The sequence below is a fragment of the Sylvia atricapilla genome, chromosome 3 (assembly GCF_009819655.1).
Source record: "Sylvia atricapilla isolate bSylAtr1 chromosome 3, bSylAtr1.pri, whole genome shotgun sequence".
NCBI classification, from domain to species: Eukaryota; Metazoa; Chordata; class Aves; order Passeriformes; family Sylviidae; genus Sylvia; species Sylvia atricapilla.
In genome coordinates this window covers 87,424,012-87,442,088 of record NC_089142.1, presented here as the reverse complement: position 1 = coordinate 87,442,088, position 18,077 = coordinate 87,424,012, and the positions used below count along the sequence as shown (strand labels likewise).

Here is an 18,077-nt window from a genome sequence, read left to right as displayed (position 1 = left end):
CCATATGCACCTGAGCATTTTTACAGCCAGTGTCTGCATGCTTCCTGGATGCTAAGAAAGAAATCTCTCTTAACTATCTTTACTGCACAAAAAACATATTATGTGGTCACTTCTTTTTGTTTTAAAGAACAACTGTTACATGATGTTCTTTTACAACCAATACCTAATCACCTTTTAGCTCTGACTAGAGCATAAGGAGTCTGAAAATCCATCCATCTGCAGAAAAGTGCCTAGTGTTTCCATTATTATCAGGAATATTATCAGGTGAACAAATCTGTATGATACCTGGTGGAAGTTTGTTGCCAGGGTTCCCCCAAGCTCTCCCTTAACCTGCAAACACCACCTGGGATGCGTAAGAAGCTGAGACTTGCTGCCTTCATAACTTCACTGGCTTGGTGACATGTTATGAATAGGAGAAATATTAGGAATGATTTTAAGAATTCCTTCCCTGACGGTCCAAATCCCTTGTTTACTTTATTGCCTGAGAGCTGTCAGATTGGCCCCTGATTTGACAAGTCTCGAAGTTGAGTGAAGCTGTCAAACAATGATTTGCAGTAGGCAGCCCCCTCCGAAGGGTTTCAGTACACAGGAATTTGAAGAGAAACAGCGATAACCTTTCAAACTCCCCCAGCTTTCTGCTGTTTGACATGCACAGAGTTTGAAGCAATGCCATTTAACACAAAAACATCAAACTGAAAGTAATTACTCAGCTGCACGGGAAGAGGTAGGAAAATACTTTGCTTTTCTTAAACAAGATTCCAGGTGGTGCTGATCCTATACCTCAGAAAGTTTATCAGAAATTATCAGCCTGGAAAATACAGCCACAGGAAAGCTGCTATTGAAAAAACAATATGGCTACCAAAGTCAGTCCATATTATTAAATACAAAGCCAATTATGAACTAATGAAAAACTTTGAATTTGTTTGGGTCTGGAATTTTGATGAAGTTCAAGCTCGCTCTCTTTCAGTGTATAAACCCAGGGAACAGTGACAGTTTTGACAATTGTTATTTACCTGGAAAGAAAGTTTACAACTTGATTTGGAAATCTCCACAATTTTTCATCCAGGAGGGGTCCTTTGGGTTCCTCCTCGGAAATTGCATGGACTATTTCAGTCCTGAACTCTGTTCTTTAAACTGCGACTTTAAGAGGAGCCTGAAGTTCAATGAGTATTTCAGGAAAGTGCATACACTTTTCAATAATAAATCCATCATTAAACTTCTTGGCCTCGTGGCCTGCATCTCTTAACACCTTGTGCCATTTGTATGCATTCTGAAAGGCTATGGAAGGATGCTGTTGGCTGATGGGGCTGTGCTAGCAACTCTGGATTTAAGGAAGAACAGAAATCTTTTTTTTTAGTAAGATGATCAACTTGACATATAGGTGCTGACTGTATATCAAAAGAAACAAAATTCATTTTGAAATGAAGCATGCATTTTTTGTTTAGAATAAAAGTAAGCAAAATATATTTCCTTATTTATATTTAGGCTTACATAAAATTGTGTCATACAAGTATGGCATGAGTACATATGACTTCTTGATACTTTGGAAAGATGGAAGTGTTTTCTAGGTTTTGTTGTGGGGTTTTGTTTTAAATTTTATTTTTTTATTTAGATTGCTGTATCTTTCTTTTCTGATTTAACAGTTAATATGATATACTCATGATTTATATTTTCTGTAGAAATCTCACAAAATTAGAGGTAATTCCTCTTTTATTAAATTAATTAAATCATCAGCCAAACCTTTTCTGACTTCCTCCCTCAAGTCAAAACAAAAAGAGGAAAATTCCCTGTTTCATTTTTCTCTTTTAAATCAGTCCAATAGAAGGAAATGAAATTTTCAAAGGGATCACATGGAGGCTACAGTGCTGGGACTGGCAGGGTCCGTTCCCTCTCCAGCACTGGTATCCTCCGTGGCCTTTGGCAAGGCACTGAGCCACTTTCCACTTCAGTCTCCCTGGAGGGAAAAAAAGGATTTATGTAGCGTTAGACACATCAACTACGAGACTCTCGTTCTTTTATTTCCTACAGTATTTATATGAGTCCCACTCCCTTTGAAAGAGGTTTCTGGCAACACTTGGCACTACACAATCGCCAGTACTAAACCCTAACCCGTCACGGGAGGAAATTGCTCCTCTGATTAAACCTGGTCCAAGCAGCATGCACTGCATGAGAGCTGAGCAGTGACCTCAGATGGAGGAAAAGGTGCTAGAAAAAGTTGCAAATGCTAGACTTCAGTCAGGTCAGCTAGCAAGAAACTGCAAACTGCTCCAGGATTACACTGAGACAAGAATGCAGAGCACACACTACTCTCCTGACATTGCAAAAAGAAAAAAAAAAATTAGCAAAAGGCAGCCAAACAAAGCAAAGCACCTGCAGCATGAATTTCTGGGCTTTGGCATGAGAATTAGATCATGTTGCTTATAGGACAATAATTAGGAAGGGAGTTTCTAGGCTTATAATTAAAGAGTTAAGAGCTTACCAGCTCTGAGTTGCAGATGTATTACATGCCATAAAAGGTGTCAAGAAAAGTTCAGGAGAGTTGTGAAGAAATCCTGCCAAAACTCATGCCCAAACACATTTAATAAAAAAATATGTGTACATGACAAGCATGTCTGACAGTTCAATTTTCTAGACACTACATGGTGTTTTGAAGAAACGTTAGATGTTGATGGATCTGCCTTTTACATTTAATGGTGCAAACCAAAAGGAAAAAGGAGATAAGCATTGTATAACCTAATTAATGCATTAGTATAGCTTCTTCCTCATAAACCTTGGCAGCAAACCCTTTTACTTCTGACAAAGAGCTATTTTGATCCTGTTGCAAGGAGTCCTGCTTGCTTGGTGAAAAGTAATAATATTCATTTCAGTTCTGGATACTTCCCTGCCCTCTCCTCCAGCTTCATATTTACTGCTTGTTGAAACAAGTGATGTTCTTTCAGTCCACAGGCTATAACTGAGTTTGCTAAAAATACCACACGGTTAATGCACTTCCTGCCAAATGGTTAGTGGTGATGATAAAGCAGAGGGAACCCACACCTGCCGAGGCTTTGCACCCACTCAAAAACCCCCTGAAATGTGTCTGGGGGTGTGAACACCGATATTTTTGCAGAGGCTGGATGGAGGATGAGGGTCCAGCAAAGAAAGGCAGGCAGATCCCACACTGGCAAGTAGGAAGAAGCTGCCTTCTGCTTCGCATCTCCCAGACGGTGTCTTGTGATAAAAGCTTCTCCTTCTTGCTGCAGGAGTTAACATTTTAAGTCCTGATTCTGAGTCTTTAGACATGTGCTGAACTTTTTCTTCCTGTCTGCAGTCCCAGGAAAGTCAGTAAGGCTGCTTGAAATATGTACAGCCTGTATATCTTCACAGGACCAGGGCCCAGAACAAACAAGCCTGTGCCATTTAGTTTTGTACGATATGCAATCCCAGAGCTTAATAACATAGGGCACTTACCATATACAGAATATAGTTTTACATTCCCAACTGCAGTAATTAATTGGAAGCCAGTAAAGCTATACGTGTGATTTAGGAACGGCAAACGCAGGCCTGGGAAAAGGTTAACATCAAGAGCACCCTAAGGAGGCTAACAGGATGGAGTTGCAAGCATATTTCCTCAAGAAAAGCAATTAAAAATGACATGATGTTAGAATAAGTCAGTCCAGAAAGAATAACAGAACATTCACCTGCAAGTAATCTCAGGAGACTGGTCAAGGTTTGGAGAAAAAAAGTGGTCTCACAAATTGCTCAGTGTTTAACTTGAAGTCCATTTGTTAATTTTGTAAACAGTGCTGCTTCCGTTTTGCACTGACACACTATTGACAGTGGGACCTGAATCCCGCCAGGAAGGAAGTATCGGGTTTCAGGCAGCTTCAGGACGCTTTTCAAGCCTATCTTCACCTGAAGGGCTTTGGCAGTAGTGACTGACAGAATGGTGCAATTCGGGCTCCGTGTGAATGAAACCCGCCTTACATTTCAGGTCCGTGTTTGGGATCGTGGCACAGTTGGTGCCTGCAACCAGCTCAGGTGAGGCTGCTCTTCCTTTTATCAGCCTTTTCCAAAGGGATTTCGTTTGCCCCACATCAGCCATAGTGCAGCACTAGCTGACAGCAGATTCCTGCTTTCCAGCCACGTTTGCCCTGGCGTGGATACAGCCAGATGCGCTGGGAGACCTTCATGTAGAACTAGGTCTGGCTTCTTCAGCCCAGCCACCCTGCATGCTGCCCTGTCCTGCTGCCAGCCATCCCAAGTGGTTTCTCAGTAAGATTTCACTCACTGCCTATCCCATTTGGTATAATTGTGTCTTTATTAATGTGGATGCTACTCTGGCAGTAGGGTGCTCATCACACATTCCTCGTTCTGAGAAAAATGGTTTCAAACAGAAGGCCCAGTGCCATGAGTTTTGAATTTCTTTCCTGCTGGAGGACTAGATGCAGATTGCTTAGGATTCGAGAAATGAAATTCCACCTTTATGATACCGGAAACCATAGGCCTGTACCATATTAATAACGCAGGCAGGAAGGTACCTGAAGCAACTACTTATTTACTATATATAATAAATAAAGAAGAAGCTGGCCTCTGTTTCTGGGGCACTGGGCGTCACGGTCATATAATTTCAGATTACACATAGGAACAATCCCACGTGTTCGTATGAAACATGGGCTGTTGTTAGCTTTCTTATGCTAACTTTGAAGGTTAAAGTGTTTTGTTTTAAAAGAGTATAGACAGTAACTTGACATGTGATCTGAAATCCATCAACTCATCAGCAACTAGCATGTTCTGGTGAGCATCCCAAACCAGGAGGTAGCTCCTGGAAGTGTCCCATCCCTGTGAATGGGGTTGTCCCTAACTGAGGTGCCCCAGGCAGCTGTGGGTGGGGTGCTGCTGGCTGCGGGTGAAAAGCAGCACCCAAAGAAGCACAGGTAGGTCTGGGTGTGGCAGAGTTGTACTGCAGCCAGCAGAGCTCCTGCAGTCCCGGCTGGTGGTCTCCAACCTCTCTCAATCAAGTCCAGGCATTGCCACTCTGGCTGCTCAAAGCAAACCTTGTGTCACAGCCACCCGCTGCATTTGTCACCTCCACACTGAGCAAGAAGGACACACTTTCTGAGGACCATCACTAGACGTTTTTCTATGGGTTCAGCTCAAGAAGAGAAGACTGGTCACTCTTGAGTGGTGCATGAGAATGTATCTATGCTGTGAAAACCCTTGAGGTCCATTTCTAAAGGTAACCCAATCAGCTGCATTTTCATTCCAATTTCCATTTTTAAGGTTCACACCTTTTTTCCTTTTTGTTTTTGTATTAAGCCTTCCTGCTTTCTTTCTTTATACCTCAGGTACATGTGGTATGAAGGACTAATCTTAAACATTTACAGCATGAGGTTGGTTAGCGGTATTTATTTCAACTTACTATATATTATAGTATGGTTTTGATTATATATGACAATCAATTTGCTGGAATTTATAGCTCTCTGACTAATATGCTTTCATGATGTACTTGCCCTTAATTTGTGGATTTTATGGAGAGTTTATTGAGGTTGGATTTCCCACTTCTCTTTCCACTTGCTCTTTCTTTTTAAATTTCAATTTGTGTAAATGCATGACAGAGAGAAAGGGAGAATATGAAAATTTACAGTCACAAAAAATGATAGATAGTTTGTCTCACAGAATAAAGCTCCAGAGCAGTCCCACAGCAGCCTTTCCTGGACTCAGTGACCATTTGGTGGAGTTCCCCTCTACATTTGAATTTGGTCCCTCAGGACAAACAAAATCTTTTGACCATATGCAGGAGCCAAGATGGGAATTGTACCCAGCATCAGCAGGGAAGAAGAGATCAAGAATTAGGGTGGGTCCAACTTGGCAGGACACAGCTAAATTTACCTGTTTTTTTGGTAGAGTGCACTCAGCAGGGACATCCATCCTCACCTCCCCATGCTTTCTCACTACGGCTCAGCTCTCCATCTCTTTGCAAACATCCCTTCTACCTTTGCCGTATATGCTGAGATCAATGAGAGGCGTATAGGAACAAACGAAAGAACCTGGACTTGCAGTCCAGGCATGCATTCTTAAGTGCTTCCCAAACACTAAACACTTTCTAATTTAAACACCCTGGTTATGGGATTTAGATAGTTCCTGAGCAGTGTTTGTTTGATTTTTTCAGACCAGATTAAAAATGTTTCAGGTTCTCAGCAAACAGGATTTGACACTGTGCTGAAAGGTAAGAAGTCAGAGGAAAGGGGGGTTCAGCTCAGCATCTCAGCTCAGATAACAAACTCGCAAAGCACAGTAAATAGGCCACAAGTAGAGGCAGATTGTGGCAAGGAGGAGGTAAGAAACCTACTGTGAACAGAGCAGGGACCTCAATCAGTCCCTCCCCAGGCAGTGATTATTGCAGCAATGACTGAAAAGCGTGTAACAGCCGTGGCATCTGAGTCTGCCCAGACTACCTTCCTGGGCAGGTACCTTTGCAGGGGCTGTCTGGTATGAGATTAAGCTGGACACATCAAAGAAACATCAAGGCAGGTAGAGCTGTGAGCTGGAGGGAGAGGATGACATAAGATGACACCTGATACAAGAGGAGAGGAGACCTACTGGAGCCTGAGGCTGAGCTCTGATGCAGTGCCAGAGGGTCAGGGGGATGGAGAGAGGCCAGAACAGAGCAGACAAGAAGTATCACCTACTCACCAGTGCAGGGGGTGCTGCATCACAATAGCTATGGAGAGCAGACCTTGACTTTGGTCTTCCTTCTCATCTCTTCAAAGATTTTTGCTTCATATGGCCTTAAGAGAACAGAGGAGCTGTACCCAAACTGGAAAAAAACAAAAAAAAAACAAAAAAAAAAAACAACAAAAAAAACAACAACAACAAAAAAAAAACCACAACAACAACAACAACAACAAAAAAAAAAAAAAAAAAAAAAAAAAAAAAAAAAAAAAAAAAAACCACCAGAAAAAAAGGAGGAAAAATGTTCAGAAAAGGGAAAATGTAGGTACTCAGCAGCCCAAGTTTCATTAAAATCTAATGGGGCCAAAGATTCTTTGTGACTGAAATGCTAGCAACAACTTTCCTATAGCTGTCTTCTGACCTTAGAGAACATCTAAAATCCAAAGCAACCTAAAATTTAGAATAGAAAACCTGACTTGCTATTGATCTAAGAGAAGGAGTCTCTAGGGTATAAAATACCTTAACAGAAAAGATACACAACCTTTTTAAAAACTGTCCATAAATTTTTAAATTAATTTCTGTTCAAATCTAATATATCTCTGCAGTTCTTTGCAGTGGCACCATCACTGTTAAATGTGACTGGGCTTTTCCCATAGCCTTGTCACTGCTCACCCTCCTCACTCAGACTCACTCTCTTTTCAGGGTAGCTCTGGAGTCCTGGTTTGAAGTGCTGGTCTTCTCATTAAAACAACAGGAACCATCAGAGAAATTCAGATTTGCTATTAGTCTAATTCAAGATTCATCATATACTGCCTTTTTAGCGGGAGGAGGGCGCAGCATCCATACAGGGGAATTTCCAGGGTTGTCCACATATTGCTAAAATGCCTTTCGGGTACACAACATGACAGGGAAGGGGGAATTTATGCAGTCACTGCCTTATCTCATGAACCTTGCTTTTCCTTTTCTGATATCCTCACTGAAAAGACTACACAAAATTACTAGACTGCACAAAGACTGTAAAATGCTTTACTTTGCTCAGAAGAGGGATTACGTGTATTTTACCTTATGACACTACAGATCTCATGACACCACAAACTGGGTGAATATTTTGGGACATCTGCACTTCTGAGCTCCTGCCTCAAGCTATTCCTCATTATTTACTGCTAACTAATGAGCAGTCAGGTGGCTGATTCTTTTAACAGAGGGCACCGTTTAGACTGCTGTATACCCTCGAGCACCATTTACCATCTCACACTTTGGTCTGGGCTTTTCATTTAAGCAAATATCTCCCTTCCTTGAAACACTGCTGGATATAACAGATAGAGAGGCAGCCATGTACCAAAATAGACGTATTTCTAAACATTTCCAGCTGCCTTTAGGGCCCATATAGTATATGAGGTGAGATACTGTGAGGTTTCACCACACAGTAAAGAGCAGCCAAAGGGCATTTTCTAAACTTTTTTTTCCTACTGTCTTCCATTTGATGAAAGACTTGTGGTTAAACCTTTATCTTCTATAAACATTTAAAAGTAGGTTACCTTTTATTTTCATGTCTCACTTTTGTTTCATTAGAAGACAGGTTTTACTGCAGTAATTCAGGTGATTGATACCTTGGATCACCTTCAGAAAATAGATGTTAATGATCTGTATCTGTGTCTGCATTCCAGCACAGATGTGAGCACAGATGTATTTGCATGCAAGATGCCCACGAAGCTGTGTTTCTTTCCAATGGCATTTTTTCTTTGCTTTTACATAAGGCAGCTCCCATGCACATGGTATGGAGACCTCGAGGAGCAGTATTTTTGTCGGATTGCTCTCACTCTCTTCACCTCCTCCCACACCTCAGCAAGTACCTCCATGCCATACAGGTTTACTGATTTTTTTAAACAGCAGACCATTACTGGTTCTGTGGCAAACATATGGATGTGGTTCATCAACAAGAGGGTCCCCAAATTATTAAAAAAAAAGCTCATTTTCCTTTGCTTCTTTTGAGGGATCTGGCCCTCACAGCTGGTATTCCTAAATTCTCTCTGGAAATTCCAGTCACAGCCCCACTGAGGAAAAACTGAAGTAGAAAACAGAACCTGAAGTAGAAAACAACCATCTTCTGTCATCTTAAATGGTTATTGCAACTAGCTGCACTTCACACCCCTGCTGCAAAAGAGCTCGAGCTCTGCCTGGTGACCTGCAGTCACTGTGCTGTCACCAGCCATGCACATCCAGCAGGGCCCATGGGAGAATTCCAAATGTGTACTATAAATAACACTCCTGTCTCCCAGTGAAGAAACTGTGAAGCAGTTGCTGTCACTGTACTCTGAATATACAGGTTGAACAGGAAGGTGGCACTAACACTTAGGCAATGCCTACAATGTTTCTGAAAGTCAACACGGAATGAACATTAATTCTTCAGTGAAGTGAGAGTTAACAATTTAATAGTAAACTGTTAGGAAAACTGAGGCTCACACAGGAAAGCTAGAATTATTAAAAGAGCTCAAAAAGCTACAACAACTTTTAAATCTCCCTTGTCCTCAATGTTTGGGGCTTTTTTTCCTTAGCAACCAGACTCAAAATTCAAAAGATGCCAGAGAACTATGAACTTATTTTAAATGAGCTGTGGAAATCTCCCGCTGTCCTGTGTCTCTCTGTCTGAAGCTATGACCTTCCTGTCCTAGTGTCATGTGTCTGATCGTATAAAGAAATAATTCATAGCGCACTTTCTTCACTTTACATAATAATTGATTAAAAATGCTTCATATTCTATTTCACTTATTTAATTCACTTATTAAATTTGAGTCCAAACAATGGTAACTTTTTTTTTAAGCCTGAGAGTTTTTACACAACAAAAACAATGAAAAGTTGACCTGGAGAAAACAGTTATTGGTGCAGATGAGAAAAATTACATCATTTATCTGTTAAAGAGAGATTCCTACTAAAAGCATGAAGCATAGGGAAATTTAGGTACAACAAGACATCTAAAATAAATTAGAACAAATTAGCTAGGAGAGTGAAGAAAAATGGGAGGAAAAGCCCCAACTATCTAAAAAGTCCTAAATGCCCAAGTCGTCTTGAAACAGAGCTGTGCAATGAATAGTTGCTTCTGTTTACTAAACTCAAATACTTCTCTTTAAACAAACAAACAAAAAAAAAACAACAAAACTTTTTATAGGAAAGTAATTTCCTAAAAGAGGTAGCTCAGTCTGCCACAATGATAGTTTAAAAGGAGATTCTGTTTTGAATGTATCCTTAGAACTGTGAAAAGCAGACAAGCTCTTTATTCTCAGTAAATCTCATGTCCCTTTCAAATATTCCCTCCAGTGAATAATAATGCCAGAATAACACAAACATATGGGTGAATCATGATCAGAAAACACAGGGAAAAGAAAAGAAAAGAGACAAAATGAAACCACAAGACACAGGAGACAGGTGCTTCTGCAAATGAGGTCTGGGATTTCAAACATCAGTCCCGAAGGCAGCAGTTCCCGCCTTGTGCTGGGAACTTAGGTTGTGATTAATTAATGGCACTTCACTCTCCTGATCTTTATTTGGAAGGTCTTTAAAAAGGCTCTGGAGGGAGATACAGATTTCTCTACTGAAAGAAAAGGAAGCTGCAGATTCTCTCCCTGCTACTGTTTAACTTCATCAATTCACAATCTGTAGTTACCGAATGTTCAATTTATCAGCAGACCCAGCCACGAGGGGCTACAGCCCGTTCAGTTAAAAGGAGTGTGGGCTGTGGGATCTATAGAATCAGGCTCATCTTGGGCCTTGGATCATTACTGTAGTTTATAAACTGACTTGGCAGAAACCATATTCTCCAGAACAAAGGTCTCAAGATCTTTTTCATAATGAAGGAGAAATCTTGCTGGTTCAGGAGGAAGAACACCCATCAAGAACAATGTGGATGATTAGACATAAAAAAATGAAACAAAATAAGCCTGGATATTTTGGTTTCTTTATTCTGGCAATGTCTTTTTATCTGAGATGAGAGAGTTTGAAAATAACAAAACTAAAGGAAAAGGAGAAGAGCTATTCAGTGATCCCTATCAATCAGCAACAAGGGAAACAAAAGCACTGTTAGTCAAATTTATGAGCCTTGAGAGATCTTGGCTGAAGTCGGTAGAGAAATACCTCTACCAAATATCCCCCTCTCCCCAGCTAATCCCTAACTCCTTCCCTCCCACACTTAAGGAATGAGCTCAAAATATCCATGTTTTACTGTGAGCACAAAGTTTCTCTCTCTCACTCTCTCTCTTTCGGGGCTGATAACTGATATCACTCTCAGAAAGTGCAGCTGAATATAAAAATATAAGTACTGTCAGCTTTCAGACTTGCTTTTTCATTGAAAACTCGATGGGAAGAGGGAAGAAGGCTGCTGAGCTCTTCCTAATCTACCTGGAGCTTTTTTACCAGAGCCCAAGTCTCTGGAGAGCAGCTCACAGCAGCTCTAATCACAACAAGGCCCAGGCAGACATTTCTTGATTTCATACACATTTAACACACACACATCTTGTGCAGGTGCTGAGGTATTTGGGACACTTGTGAGAAGATTAGAGCAAAACGTGGGGAGAGAGTGAAATAGCTGCAGGCAGGAATGCATCCTGACAGTGGATTCCCTGCAATTCAAGCCCAAAATGTCTTTTTATACATGCTTAGCTCTGTATAGGTTATAACATTTCCTAATCTGCTTTTCTTCCTCTTCTGCATTCAGATCTAAGGTTTCTGAGTACCAATTCTTCAGGAAAATTAGCAGATCTAGCCTCTGCAAGGAATACTGTGGGTAAATGAAACTCTGCACTGAACTGGGCTTATAACCTGATGTGTTGTTTGCTTATAAAACAGAAGAAGCACTGTTAATCTCATTTACTTTCTGTTGATGTCAATTGTTTTTAAAAATATCTCCTACTGAGCACAGAACCTGCTTCCTATTGAAATTCATGGTCACAAATAGAAGTGATAAATTTCTTTTTGTATCTAGATTTGATCTTATGCTGGAACTCATGCTTTTGCACTGTTCTGAGCACAAAAGCCTCTGACCTAGTAGTTCTCAGATAAACAACAAGGATAAACACCCTTTCACATACACATGGAAATGCAAATAAAAGGTAAAATAATGGCCTTGTCTGGTCATTACTCTAAACCTTTAGTTTTGTATCAGTGACTCCCAGTGATGTTGATTTCCACAGTGAGCCCAGTTCTGTTAAATGTCCAATTTCTGGTGCCAAGTCATTAATCAAAACTAAAAAGCAGTTAGTTTTTTAAAAATAATTGGCTTCTATCTGGAGTCGTGTTAGATCTCCTTTAATGGATAGTGTTTCAGCTTCCTGGCTGTCATCAATCTCATTTAGAAACATCTCTTCAAAGAAACATTTTACTAAGATACTGAATCTTCATCTCTCCTTGTTGCTGATCTTTGCTGGCTTCATAGTGTAACTAGGAATTAATTCTTCCATTTCCCTGTAAGGAAGGGAGAGATTCTGCTGGGTTTTTTTGCACACAGAGAAGTGAAGCTGTCACCCATGAGCTGGAAAAGCTGTTGGCAGTGGCAAAGCCAAATGAAGGCTCCTTGTTGCCAGCGGGAATATTAAAGTGTTAACATTAGTTCTGTCATAAGGTATTAAACGAATTCCTTGTTTCAGACCACTGCTATCCTGCTGAAAGGCCGAATCAGCTCAATTATTAGGCGTGAGAAAACTCAGCCCAGCACAGAACATGTTGCAGGGAAGAAAAGCCCTGCCATACCTTGCTTCCCTCCTGCCACAAACTATTAACTTGCTGAGGGAAAAAGGCAGGTGTTGCTGCTGAGACGACCCAAGTCCAGAGAGGCAACGGTATTCCCACCTTGGAGCTGGGTCTGATGAAGGAAATATCCTAAACCATGCCACTCCTCCCCTTTAGCAACAAGCCTGAACTACACCCTCCACTATTACACATTTCAGATCATCCCTACTACAAGCTGCAGCGCAAAAATCCAAATGTTAAAGTCACATGGTATCAGTCCTTTCCTTGTCATTGCCATCACAATTAGATGAGATTCTCCAAGATATCTTCCCTGTGGTTCTGAACTTTGTCTTGGGTAGGGGCAGACAGTGCTCACACTCATTTTGGCTAGCAGAAGACTGGGGACAACAGAGAACCAACATGCCAAGAAAAACCTCCTTTGTAAAAGATCAGCTGGGCATTGCCTGCTCCTGCCAGAGCCTAAAGAATTGCCTGAGAAGGCAAAGTCACACTGGCAGGTGGAGTCTGCAAGGAATATTGTAGACATTGCCCAATAGGAGAGAACCCAGCCTTGGCACAACATGAGTGTCCCATCACTCTGGCGCTGGCCTAGAGAACACTGAAGGCTAGGGGTACTGCAGGTGCAAGTTAAATGCAAACTATTTTCTGATTTTCTAATCAAGATAGCTTAAAGTAATGAACAGTTCACTAAAATTCCTAGCACAACTTTCCCAATTATTATTGATTATTGCACATAAAGTTTTAAACAGCAATGCATGGTGGTCCCACAAAATAATATTTACATTTTAACACAGACTAAAACATTTGGGCTAGGAAAAATTTGTCTCATTTCGAGTCACATTTTGAAGACCTATACACCAGCTTTCTCCCTGGAAAAAAACACATACAGAAGTGGAGTCATTAGTTACATTCTTTGCAAGTACATGATTTCCACTTCTCTCTACCTGCTGAGACAAGCACATGAGTTTTCACATTGCTGAATGAAACCACTTGACATAAGCCTTTCTGGCAAAACTCCATCCCCATACGAATAAAAAGCTCAATCTCATTATAAAGGGAAAAAAACCCACTGATTTTTGAGTGATTAGTAGTATACACTCCATTAAAAGGCATGAGTTCAGATTACATTTGTGAGACCCTGAATCTGCAGGGTAACAAGGGACACCAGACTGCAATTGCATTTTAAATCCTAACAGCATCTTTGAAAACTTTGAGGGCTCTTCTTGTCAATCCTGGGCAGCATCAGAGATCAACAGGGCTCTGACATTTCCACATATAACTACCCTGAGGAAAACAACACTTTTAGTCTTGCCTATCTGCTCTGTTCTGCAACAGCTTATCCTCAGAAAGGGGCTGTTTAATCAGTATTTGTCAAGCCCTAACCTCCTGCAACAGGGGCCCACCAGCACAGGTACAATCAAAATAATGCATCAGTACATCTAGACAAATGAGTTCCTCTTTTTTCTTCAGCAGTGTCATCTTGGCTTGTGCACTCCCTTCAGAGATGTTAACAACTGGCAGCTCTGCTCAGGGAGATCACTGATCTAATTTATTTTTCCTTCCCCCTTTAGGGAATGCTATCACAATGCTCTAAGATCATTGCCTTGTACATCTCACTCCCCTCCCCTGATGAAATGGCTCTGAAATGTCACCACCTGATCTGCGGGGGAAGCTGCACCCTCACAAGCCCTTCCATTAACTATTCCTGCTGACAGCTTCTTGTTTCCTCAGCGAGCTGTCTCTGCTTACCCAAGGGGGTGCTTCTACAGGACCTTCATTGCTGGCTTTTAACAGCCTTGTAATCACAGCTCACAACATACTGGTTGACAAACTCCTGTTTTATCAGTATTTTATCCTCAACACCAGCGTTGCCATGATGTTGCTCAGCCTTAACTGAGGGACACTATTTCCATGCCATATCTCAATGTGTCTAGGGCTTAGCAGCAATAGATGTGTTTGGGAGCCCAAATAGTCCCATCTCTGAGACCTCAGAAGACACTATGCCTTCTCCTCATTTTTGAGGTATTTGAAAGGCTTTCACAAGATGGAGAGAAACTTTACAGGTTTGTGCTTGTTCTCAGTGCGTGTTTGTTCAGGAACAGCTCCTTGTAAATGGCTGATTTGGGGCTGTATTTAAACTGGAACACATCTCAGAACAGTTGGATGGAAAACATTGGCAAATGCAGTCACCTGGAGGAGGAGTTGCTCTCTGGGGCCACCACACCAGCCTTTCCTAGCAGCATAATGTTGATGTTGTCTGAAAAACCATAATACCTAAGAAAATAAAAGAAAGTCTGTGTTTGTTATTGTTCCTACTCACTGTGGCAATTTTCTGTGGCGTGCAATACTTCCCACCCTTGTGTTCAAGTGTTCCTCCACTGCCCCCTCTCTTTGGGATGACTTGTCTGTTGCAGCTCGGAGAATTTAAAAACCTAAATACTACATTTCTCTACCTTCCCCAGTGTAACTTTCTGCCTTCAGACATGCTGTGTGTATGGTCTCCCACAGCAGCACCTTTGTACCACCCATTACTCCACAGCAGAGCTGTTGGGCGTCACCTGCTCTGATGGAACACAGCACTGGTGGCTTTACAGCTCCCCTGATGAGGTACAGCTTTTCTATTTCTCACACTAGCAATGGAAAACTGATGGTTGTATGCCAATGGAAAAACTATCCCTTCCAAGATAACCTATTCTCCATCTTCCTGCAAGAGTATTTCCTTCAAAAATCAATTCACAAAACCAGATTTTCTTAGCCTATGAGATGTTCACTAGACCTTACTCCTGCATGAGGCCTTTCATGGCTAATTTTGCATTTTTCCATCCTTATCTCCAATTCTACCGTGGCAAATACCCACTAGAATATTTACATATTAACATACTAGCCTTTTATGTTCCAAGACAAAAATAATGAGCTTGTTCAGTAATATGCAATCATTTTCCTTTTCTCTTGCCCTATATAGTCAAATTCTGCATCACAGAAACAAAAGCTCTTGCACTTAATTAAAAAAACAATTAAAATCTTTCAAATTATACCTAAAGCCCTCATGACTGCACATACACTACAGAGTAATGTAGTCACTTGTTCATTAATCTCTTGCTGCTTATTAAAATGCATCATGAGTTTCAAAAAACTGATCATTGAAAGCAATGCATTTATATAAATTCACAGTATGAAATGAGTAAAAGTAGCGACACTAAAGGTATTCATTGTTATTTTACTTTTTATATTTAGTCACTATTCCATGATAGCTGAGAGAATATTCCTATATAAAATATTCATCTGTCAATATATGCATGTATTTATGTATATATGCATGTATGTATGTATAAAAGATAAGCACAATGCAATGAAGACTGCATCTAAAAAAAACTTGGCAGCTGTAGGAGGCAGGTGTTTTCCATGGCTGTCTGTGAAAGAGCACGCTGCTGTTAACAGTGCTGTGAAAGACTGCCTGTAGACCAGAAACATATGCATCAACAGAAGATTACAGCCATGACAGACCTGCAGGTATATGGGTAAAAATACAAGGCTAAACATCAGTGCAGTCAATCCACTCAATCCTACATCTAAAAGCATCTTTGAACAAAGAAGTTGCTGTCTAGAATGATATACACACCGGCAACGTGGGAGCTGCAAACATTGCTACTTCCGCTCTGGAATAAAATCAAAGGCGAAGGGCCAGATTCCTAAAAGGCAACGTTCAGTCTCCCACTTTTCCTCTTAGGTTACATCCAAGAGAAAGTGAGGCACAGGATCACATTCTGGTCTTCCAGCCGTATGAAAGGCTCCATTGAAATCAATGTGTAAAACTCAGCAGTTCCCCACCATGTAATTTTCTATATAACATTTGTGCCATTTCCCACTGGAATTAACAGTAACCCTGAAAATCTCCCTAATCTGAGGCTTGCACTGCAGAGAGGATGCACAGCTGCAGAGGGAGCAGGGTGAGAGGGAAGTCTTGTTGTACCCTGCTCCCCTGGCACAGAGCCCTACCTTATGCCCACTTGGTGGTGTTGGCTGCAGCACTTTCTGATCTGGGAGCAGGGTATGCCACTTATAAGTAAAAAAAAAAAAAAAAAAAAAAAAAAAAAAAAAAAAAAAAAAAAAAAAAAAAAAAAAAAGTGAACACATTTACCTTGGTTAAGAAACTTGATGAACTGTGGTATTTTGCACAGCATATATATTTGGCCCACAGCAGAGAACTGGGCAGTAATCTAATCAGGGAAATACAATCCTGGAAAAGCAGACCCGCCTCACAACACAGGATGCCCTGTGTCCCCAGGCTCAGCTCTGCCCCCCAAAGCCAGTCACTGCTCCTACCTAGGCTTAGTCCTGCCTTTTGCTAGTCAAGGATAACATACAGCACATCAGAAATTATGTACAATATGCCTGGATTTCCAAGTCTGTAAGCCAGCAACAGCATGTTTCTACCAGTAACTGTTGCTGTTCCTGAAAAAAGGAAAATATTTTCTTTGAGCTATTTAAAAAAATTAAATAATTTGGCTCCTTCAAGCAAAGTTAAAGGCACCTCCCTCAGGAAACTCTTAAAACCAAGAAAACAGCAAATGCAAGGTATTTTCAGGTGAGTGGGTTTAATTTATGGTTCTAGCAATTTAACCAAAAACTAGAGGCAGCAGTCATACCATAACCCTTATAGTTTTTTTCTGTTTACCTGGACAGGCTATAATCACATATGCAACATCTGTTGATACTCTTGGCATGACTGGCAAGACACCAAAATAACCGTGTTCTGCATAACAAACTGTTGTGGTTTTCATCTCTCTCCTGGTCTCTCTGCTCCAGCACACAAAGCCACAGCAAACTCTGCCTGCCAGGGTGTGAGTGAGATCAGAAAATGTCCCTCCAAGGGTGTGATAGAAACCAGAATTGCATGATTATGGTGTGCTTTCAAAAATATGTCTTTGGGCAATTTTCAGTTCCTGTATGAAAAGGGTAGGATTAGATGATAAAAACTAAACCACAACCAGGGCAGCAGAGTCAAATACCAAGCCCTTTTGAGCACAAACTCAGAAGCACTCAGAGAGAACACTGGCTACTCCCTTCAGATTTCTAAAATACACCTTTGGAAGCACTTCTTGAAGCACGGACTTGTTTACAGGTTTGGCAGGAACCAGAACCACCCTTGCAATATGTTCTAGGTATGCTGGGAGTGACTTCCTGGTTCCTGTGGGGTCTGCAATCAGAGCAGAGGTAGCAGAAGAGGAGAGTAGGGGGAAGAAGCAGCCGAGGTCTGGCCCTAAACTGACTTTCTTAAAAGTGCACACCAGCCCAGAGCTCAAAGGAAATCACATCACCATAGTGGAGTTTTTTACCTCTAGGTTTTCCAGAGTTCATGGCCAAAAGCAATGTCAGTGCTGCTCAGACTCTCAGTCTTCTTTTTCTTTCATCCTTTCCATTCCCTTGCCTCCTCCCTGCTCTCTAGAGCTGACATTTCACATCAGGTGCAGTGAAGGTGCTCCCACTCCCTGGGGAGCAGCTGAGATCTCCACCAGCCCAGCTGGCCTTGGCCCCATCGCCCAGCCCTGCTGCCTCCCTTCCTCCCTGGACGTGGTGGTCAAGGAGAGACCTCCAAAGGCTGGAATTCCTCGCTGCAGGGGCAGAGGTGCCTGTCTGCTCAGCAAACCTGCAGGTGCCACCTCCACTGTCACCAACCATCTCAC

The 18,077-nt window shown here is 41.4% G+C and overlaps 1 long non-coding RNA gene across 1 annotated transcript; it reads right to left on the bottom strand.

Annotated features, from left to right (window-relative positions):
• Positions 1-1,610: 1,610 nt before the first annotated feature.
• Positions 1,611-17,863, bottom strand: LOC136359450 (uncharacterized). Its single transcript, XR_010743275.1, has 3 exons — positions 17,730-17,863; positions 6,668-6,799; positions 1,611-1,954 (listed from the first exon to the last, which is right to left on the bottom strand). It is a non-coding gene; the product is annotated as an uncharacterized lncRNA (long non-coding RNA).
• Between the last annotated feature and the right edge of the window lie 214 nt (positions 17,864-18,077).